We start from the raw sequence: 7,758 nt of genomic DNA, 5'->3' as shown, positions 1-7,758 counted from the left end.
TCGCGAACCGAGTACGACGCCCTACCAAGTGCGCCCGCAACCCTGTACAGGGTCACATCTTCACAAGGCTGGCAAGCGGCATTCCGCTGCGCGCGTGCGTCGTCCGAGCAGTTGCGTGATAAACGACCGTGTCGAAAGCCCAAACACCGCCGAGGCCAGTCGCCGCCGCCGCAAGGGCAGCCACGCAGCCTGGCGAGAGGCATCGTCTCGTGTAGCGTCGCCCCCGCCCCAACTGGAGTGGCCCAGTTTTTTGAACGGGACGGGAACTGCGAAGCACTTAGACCGACGGCGGACTACGACGAGAACGCCTTAAGCTTCGCCAACGTTTCGCCAACTCGTGCGGGAGACTTTTTCCGCTTCGCGGCAAGTCGTCGCGCCGTGCTCTCCGCATCAACCGCGTACGCAGCGAACCGCAAACGTCGGGCGCAGCCTCCTCACCTCCCTGCGCTTTGCGCGCGAACGTTCCCTGTTCGCGCGGCAAAGCCTGGAGGAGGCACGGCCCCGCAGCGTGTTCGAGCGCCCGGTCTACGGGACACCCTGCTTACTTCGAGGGCAACAAGCGCAACGCAAGGCTGCGATCTCGCGCACTTTGCGCACGGCTGGAGAAGCTTTGCTGGCCGGCTTTCGCTCCTCGTGTTTACCGTGCGTTAAAGTTGCGCGTCCGTGGCTCTCGCAGCTCTTGCGCGCCCGGTCGCAGAGAGGAGTACGCAACCTCGACCGCACTTTCCCTGCAGGCTTCCTTCCGACTCGAAGTCCTGCGGCGGTCTCAACGAGGTGCCACATCCTCAATGCAGTCGGTCGCCCCCGTTTCGGTTGGGCTCTGGCACGACGGTCGCCACCGTCTCGCCCTTGAGTGGCCGCTGTTGGCGCTCGCTGTGAGGTGTTCAGCGTGCTGTCCGTGTTGCCGACGCGGTCAAAACGAGTCGACGGCTCACGTTCCCTTGTGCGCCGAAGGCTCTCTTGATATGTGATCCGACCCTCAGACAGACGAAGCCAAGGGAAGACCCAAGGCCGCAATGTGCGTTCAAAGAATCAGTGCTCAGTGTGTCCTGCAATTCACACCAAGTCTCGCAGCTGGCTGCGTTCTTCATCGACCCGAGAACCGAGTGATCCACCGCTTAGAGTCGTGAAAAAGTGTTTGTTCAATTCCGTACAGTCAAAACCAAACGTTTCTGGCACTCGGCCAAACAGTGGCCAAGAAGGGCGCTTTTCAGCGCACGCTTGGACTCCAAAACTCTGCCGCGCCTTTTTCGGCTGCCGCAAATCGAGCAAACGGTGTGTTTCGGACGGCGTTTCGCTTTCGCTACTTGCGAGTGCTTTCGTGGTCCACCCCTCTATAAATACTCGGGAGGCGTCGAAGCCGGTTCTCCAAGCCGGACCCGTAGGTATCGTTGTGTGCTCGCTCTCATTGGCCCGCCTAACCAGAAAATGCCTGCGGTACACCCATTTGGATAAGAGTGCACGCAGATGCGGGCCTCGACGGCTACACATTTCCTCGGGCGGCCGCCTCCCGGCCTCCGTGGAGCGCGGGATGCACGGTCCCATCGACAAGCCTCTCCCGTTTTTACCGTGGCGTCGCGGTTCACCACGGCAGGCGGGTCGGTCTCCTCCGCATAAAAAGGGGGACCCCCGCTTTTTGTTCCACGAAATCGCACAAGCTTTTTTCGCATCCACGGTTTGCCACCGCACACCAAAATGCCGATCCGGCTGCCTACTTTAGCCAACAGGTGGAGCCAGGCGCGCCGTACTTGCGCGGCACTTCCCACGTCCACCGAAGTCGGTGCCAAGGACCACTTTCGGCGCCGGAGCCGCGTACGAGCCTACTCGAGGCGGAAGAACGAAGCCAGCAAGGGCCTGGCCGCAAGTGCGTTCAATTGTCGGGACGTCCAAGTCCCTCGTTCTTCCGTGCTTCCTCTTTCGGCAAGTCGTTGCGGCACCTTCCCAAAGCGCGCAGACCCGCTAATCGCGACGAGCGCGACGTGGCCGTGCCGCCTTTCCCTCGGCAGCAAGCAAAACGCCTGGCAACGTCGACGCTCCCCTAACCGCGATCTCGCACCGTGTTTCGTGTGGCGAATTCAAAAGCCGGCCGGCGCTGCTGCAACCATTACGGTCGGTACGCATACGCCGCGGAGGGCGGGACGGTCATCGGAGCGTGCGGTTCCTCCATCGAGTACTGCGCACCTCGGCCGTCGCATCGCCGTGCCATGACCGGCCGCGCGTCAACGCGAACCGGTGCCAGCGAGATCCCTCGCCTGCAAGAACCGACCGGCAGCCTCCGTCACCCGAGGACGCGGAGGCGCTTGCCGCGGACGGCGGGACGGTATGCACTGGTGCACAGCGGACCCGTCACATCGCCAGTTCCTTGACCGACCGCCGACGCTTGTGCCGTTCCTCTCGTACTTGGCAGTCGCCGCGCGATTGTCGGGTCTCGTTCTTGCACGCTCGAACGGTCGGGAGGGCACTCGGCTGGCGTTTCGGGAACGCGCAGCCTCGCCTTCTACCGACGTAACCACGACTCGCCGTTCGCGCTCCGCCGCTCCTGTTTACAGTACTAGGCGGTCCCGCAGCGGTCGGGTCGCGCATTTCGAGCGCTTCGAGCCACGGTGCAGTGGCGGGTCGAAAGCCGACCTATGAGTGCGTTGCGCCGTTTGTACCCGCGTCCGCCACCTGGCCGACCGTCCAAGGTCGCGGTGTTGGCGTCCGCTGGGCGCAACAATTTGTCACGGGGTGCCGCTCCACATTCAGGCAGCCCCGTGGGGAAAAGCCGACCCCGCGTCCAAACGGGGTCAGCGGCAGAAAGTGTCGGGCGCAGACGCAGCTGAGGCGCTCACCCTTCACAATCCGTTAATGATCCTTCCGCAGGTTCACCTACGGAAACCTTGTTACGACTTTTACTTCCTCTAAATGATCAAGTTTGGTCATCTTTCCAACAGACCGGCGCAACCGAAAGGCCGCGCCGGACATCGGTCCGAAGACCTCACTAAATCATTCAATCGGTAGTAGCGACGGGCGGTGTGTACAAAGGGCAGGGACGTAATCAACGCGAGCTTATGACTCGCGCTTACTGGGAATTCCTCGTTCAAGGGGAACAATTGCAAGCCCCTATCCCAATCACGAAAGAAGTTCCACGGGTTACCCAGTCTTTTCAGACAGGGATAAAGACACGCTGCTTCCTTCAGTGTAGCGCGCGTGCGGCCCCGGACATCTAAGGGCATCACAGACCTGTTATTGCTCTGTTTCGTGCGGCTAGGAGCCGCTTGTCCCTCTAAGAAGGTTGTAAGGTGCTGGGAACCCCGCACCTATTTAATAGGCTAGAGTCTCGTTCGTTATCGGAATTAACCAGACAAATCGCTCCACCAACTAAGAACGGCCATGCACCACCATCCACCGAATCAAGAAAGAGCTCTCAATCTGTCAATCCTCCCAGTGTCCGGGCCGGGTAAGTTTTCCCGTGTTGAGTCAAATTAAGCCGCAGGCTCCACTCCTGGTGGTGCCCTTCCGTCAATTCCTTTAAGTTTCAGCTTTGCAACCATACTTCCCCCGGAACCCAAATACTTTGGTTTCCCGGAAGCTGCCCGCCGAGTCATTTGAGTAACTCAGGCGGATCGCTGGTTGGCATCGTTTATGGTCAGAACTAGGGCGGTATCTGATCGCCTTCGAACCTCTGACTTTCGTTCTTGATCAATGAAAACATTCTTGGCAAATGCTTTCGCAGTAGTTCGTCTTGCGACGGTCCAAGAATTTCACCTCTAGCGCCGCAATACGAATGCCCCCGTCCGTCCCTCTTAATCATTACCTCGTATTCCAAAAACCAACAGAACAGAAACGAGGTCTTGTTCTATTATTCCATGCAAGTTTATTCAGGCGACTCGCCTGCGTTGAGCACTCTAATTTTTTCAAAGTAAAAGCACCGGCCATCTCGAGGCACACAATGAAGTGCACCAAGAAAGAACCGGCATGATGTTCAGTCCGAGCCGTCGCATCGGGTAGATGCACTACTCGTCTGGAACTGAGATCCAACTACGAGCTTTTTAACCGCAGCAGCTTTAGTATACGCTATTGGAGCTGGAATTACCGCGGCTGCTGGCACCAGACTTGCCCTCCAATTGATCCTCGTTAAAGGATTTAGAGTGTACTCATTTCAATTACGGGGCCTCAAAAGAGTCCCGTATTGTTATTTTTCGTCACTACCTCCCCGTGCCGGGAGTGGGTAATTTGCGCGCCTGCTGCCTTCCTTGGATGTGGTAGCCGTTTCTCAGGCTCCCTCTCCGGAATCGAACCCTGATTCTCCGTTACCCGTAACAACCATGGTAAGCAAGTAACCTACCATCGAAAGTTGATAAGGCAGACACTTGAAAGAAACGTCGCCGGCTCGTGGCCATGCGATCAGCACAAAGTTATCCAGAGTCACCACACAATACGGGCCGAAACCCGATCGATCTTGGTCTAATAAAAGCACCCGTTACCCAAAGGGCTCCAGGCTCACTGCATGTATTAGCTCTAGAATTGCCACAGTTATCCAAGTAGGAAGAAACGATCTAAGGAACCATAACTGATTTAATGAGCCATTCGCGGTTTCGCCTTATTTCGGCATGTACTTAGACATGCATGGCTTAATCTTTGAGACAAGCATATGATTACTGGCAGGATCAACCAGGTAATCGTTCGACTGCGCGTCCGTCCTCGCCTTCGGCGGGCCGGACGCAGTCTGTGTGCGGCGGAGGCCACCTTCAGGCGCCCCAACACGCTTATTTTGCACTCCGAGATGACGGCGTTCGAGCTCGCTACGGCACAACCTTCCCGAAAGACGAGTGGGAGCCGTGCGGCAAGAAGCACGTTCATGCTCGCTCTTTTTCGTTGCATCGACTCGGTCGCGCCGTGCGGGTTGCCCAAGCCCGCTGCACTGTCGGTGGACCGGCCGGAACTAGCAACGGAGCCGAGACTGCAAAGCCGCCAGACGACGGGTCACGCCCGCGTCTTCGGCGCTTTCGCATCTGAATCGCCCGAGGACGACACGGAACACACCTCGATATCGTGGTAAAACGGCACCGTCCGACAACCAGCCCCTAACGCATCAAGCGGATGAGGCTGCAGACGACTGCCGTGGATTCCCCTGGAGCAGACCCGAGGACACGCTTGACGAGGCCGAAGCCCGCCGCATATCAGACACCCGGTCGCTTTCGCGTACGCCGCTCACGAGAACCCCCACATAATAGCAGCGATAAGTACCCAGACCTCCTTGGGCACTAATACGAGCGTACTCGAGAAAATTTCACCGCGGGTGTGCCCCGAAACGTGTGGCACGTTGAGCGTGCCACAAGTCTACGTCGCTCTCAAACCCGCCGAGGTCGTAGAATTTGCGACCCTACTCACGAAATTCCCACCGAGGATACGGCCGCAAACGTACCGCACCTTGGGTAGGCCACGAGTTTGTGCAACACTACGCTGACGGCACAGCACCGAGGTCGTGCGCGCACGCACGGGAAAATTCCGCCGCGGTTTCTGCCGAAAACGTGAGGCACCACGACTCTCCGCAAGTTCGCGTCGACTGCGAAAGACCGAAGTCGTGAACGACGTGTCCGCTACTCGCCGCCGACACGCTGGACACCAAACGTACAACGACTCGACGGCGTCGTAGAGGCCCACGACGCGGTTTTCCTTAACGACGTCTCGGCGTGGCACCGACAGGTTAGAACGGCCGACCAACGTTCCCTGTCCGCCGTTCGGCTCAGTCGAAGGGCTCGGCGACTTCGGCAACGCTGCGAAGCCGCACGGTGACGCACGCCATGTCCCCATTTTTTTTTTTTTTTTCTTTCTGCGTCTGCCGGGGTGCCCCTATAATAGCAGCGATAAGCACCCAGACCGCCGTGGGTCGCTCGCCCCGGCTGACGTGGTTTTTCGTACTCCTGCGGCGGTCGCCGTCAAGCACGTCCAAATACGCTACTTTCGTGGGCGCATTCACGCTCTTTCGCTTCGCCGGAGTGCCAGCACTCACTCTGCCAAAAACGGCGAACATCCGAGCGGCGGTTCCCACTTTTGCGTCGGCGTCGCAAACCCCGCCCCGGCAGACGAGGTTTGCCGTACTCGTGCGACGGTGGCCGGCGGGCACGTCGAAAGACGCCGATATCGTGCGCGAATTGGCGCACCTTGGCTTCACCGGAGTGCCGCCACTGACTCCTCCAAAAACGGCGAAGATCCGAGCGGCGCTTCCCACTTTCGCATCGGCGTCCCGAACTCCGCCCCGGCTGACGCGGTTTACCGTACTCGTGCGACGGTCGCCGGCGAGCACGTGGAAAGACGCCGATATCGTGCCCGAATCGGCTCCGTTCGGCTTCGCCGGAGTGCCAGCACTGGCTCGGCGAAAGACGACGAACATCCGAGCGACGGTTCTCACTATTGCGTACGCGTCGCAAACCCCGCCCCGGCAGACGCACTTTGCCGTACTCGTGCGACGGTCGCCGGCGAGCACGTAGAAAGACGCCGATATCGTGCCGGAATCGGCCCCGTTTGGCTTCGCCGGAGTGCCAGCACTCACTCGGCCACAAACGGCGAACATCCGAGCGGCGGTTCCCACTTAGCCGTCGGCGTCCCGAACTCCGCCCCGGCAGACGCGGTTGCCGAGCTCGTGCGACTAGCGACCGCGAAGCCGTCTCGCGACGCCGCTTTCGTGCGCGGCTCCCACTGCGACCTGGGTCACCCGAGGTCGACGAGCAAGAAAGAATGTCGAAAAAAAATTTTTTTTTTTTTGCGTCTGCCGGGGTGCCCCTATAATAGCAGCGATAAGCACCCAGACCGCCATGGGTCGCTCGCCCCGGCTGACGTGGTTTTTCGTTTTCCTGCGGTGGTCGTCGTCAAGCACGTCCAAACACGCCACTTTCGTGGGCGCATTCGCGCTCTTTCGCTTCGCCGGAGTGCCAGCACTCACTCTGCCAAAAACGGCGAACATCCTAGTGGCGGTTCCCACTTTTGCGTCGGCGTCGCCAACCCCGCCCCGGCATACGCGGTTTGCCGTACTCGTGCGGCGGTGGCCGGCGGGCACGTCGAAAGACACCGATATCGTGCGCGAGTCGATGCTTCTTGGTCTCGCAGGAGGGCCGCCACTCACTCCTGCAAAAACGGCGAAGATCCGAGCGGCGCTTCCCACTTTTTCGTCGGCATCGCAAACCTCGCCCCGGCAGACGCGCTTTGCCGTACTCGTGCGACGGTCGCCGGCGAGCACGTCGAAATACGCCGATATCGTGCCCGAATCGGCCCCGTTTCGCTTCGCCGGAGTGCCAGCACTCACTCGGCCAAAAACGGCGAACATCCGAGCAGCGGTACCCACTTAGCCGTCGGCATCCCGAACTCCGCGCCGGCTGACGCGGTTGCCGAGCTCGTGCGACTAGCGACCGCGAACGCGTCTCGCGACGCCGCTTTCGTGCGCGGCTCCCATTGCGACCTGGGTTACCCGAGCTCGACCAGCAAAAAAGAAGGTCGAAAAAAAATTTTTTTTTTCTGCGTCTGCCGGGGTGCCCCTATAATAGCAGCGATAAGCACCCAGACCGCCGTGGGTCGCTCGCCCCGGCTGACGTGGTTTTTCGTACTCCTGCAGCGGTCGCCGTCAAGCACGTCCAAATACGCCACTTTCGTGGGCGCTTTCGCGCTCTTTCGCGTCGCCGGTGTGCCAGCACTCACTCTGCCAAAAACGGCGAACATCCTAGTGGCGGTTCCCACTTTTGCGTCGGCGTCGCCAACCCCGCCCCGGCATACGCGGTTTGC

The 7,758-nt window shown here is 59.7% G+C and overlaps 2 non-coding genes across 2 annotated transcripts; both read right to left on the bottom strand.

The window, feature by feature from the left end:
- Positions 1-973: 973 nt before the first annotated feature.
- LOC142795715 (5.8S ribosomal RNA) lies at positions 974-1,126 on the bottom strand. Its single transcript, XR_012893247.1, has one exon. It is a non-coding gene; the product is annotated as a 5.8S ribosomal RNA (ribosomal RNA).
- Positions 1,127-2,845: 1,719 nt separating this feature from the next.
- Positions 2,846-4,660, bottom strand: LOC142795717 (small subunit ribosomal RNA). Its single transcript, XR_012893249.1, has one exon. It is a non-coding gene; the product is annotated as a small subunit ribosomal RNA (ribosomal RNA).
- Positions 4,661-7,758: the final 3,098 nt, after the last annotated feature.

The sequence above is a fragment of the Rhipicephalus microplus genome, unplaced genomic scaffold (assembly GCF_043290135.1).
Source record: "Rhipicephalus microplus isolate Deutch F79 unplaced genomic scaffold, USDA_Rmic scaffold_820, whole genome shotgun sequence".
In the NCBI taxonomy this organism is placed as follows: Eukaryota; Metazoa; Arthropoda; class Arachnida; order Ixodida; family Ixodidae; genus Rhipicephalus; species Rhipicephalus microplus.
The sequence above is the reverse complement of the archived record's forward strand: the minus strand, read 5'-3'. Positions and strand labels throughout refer to the sequence as shown.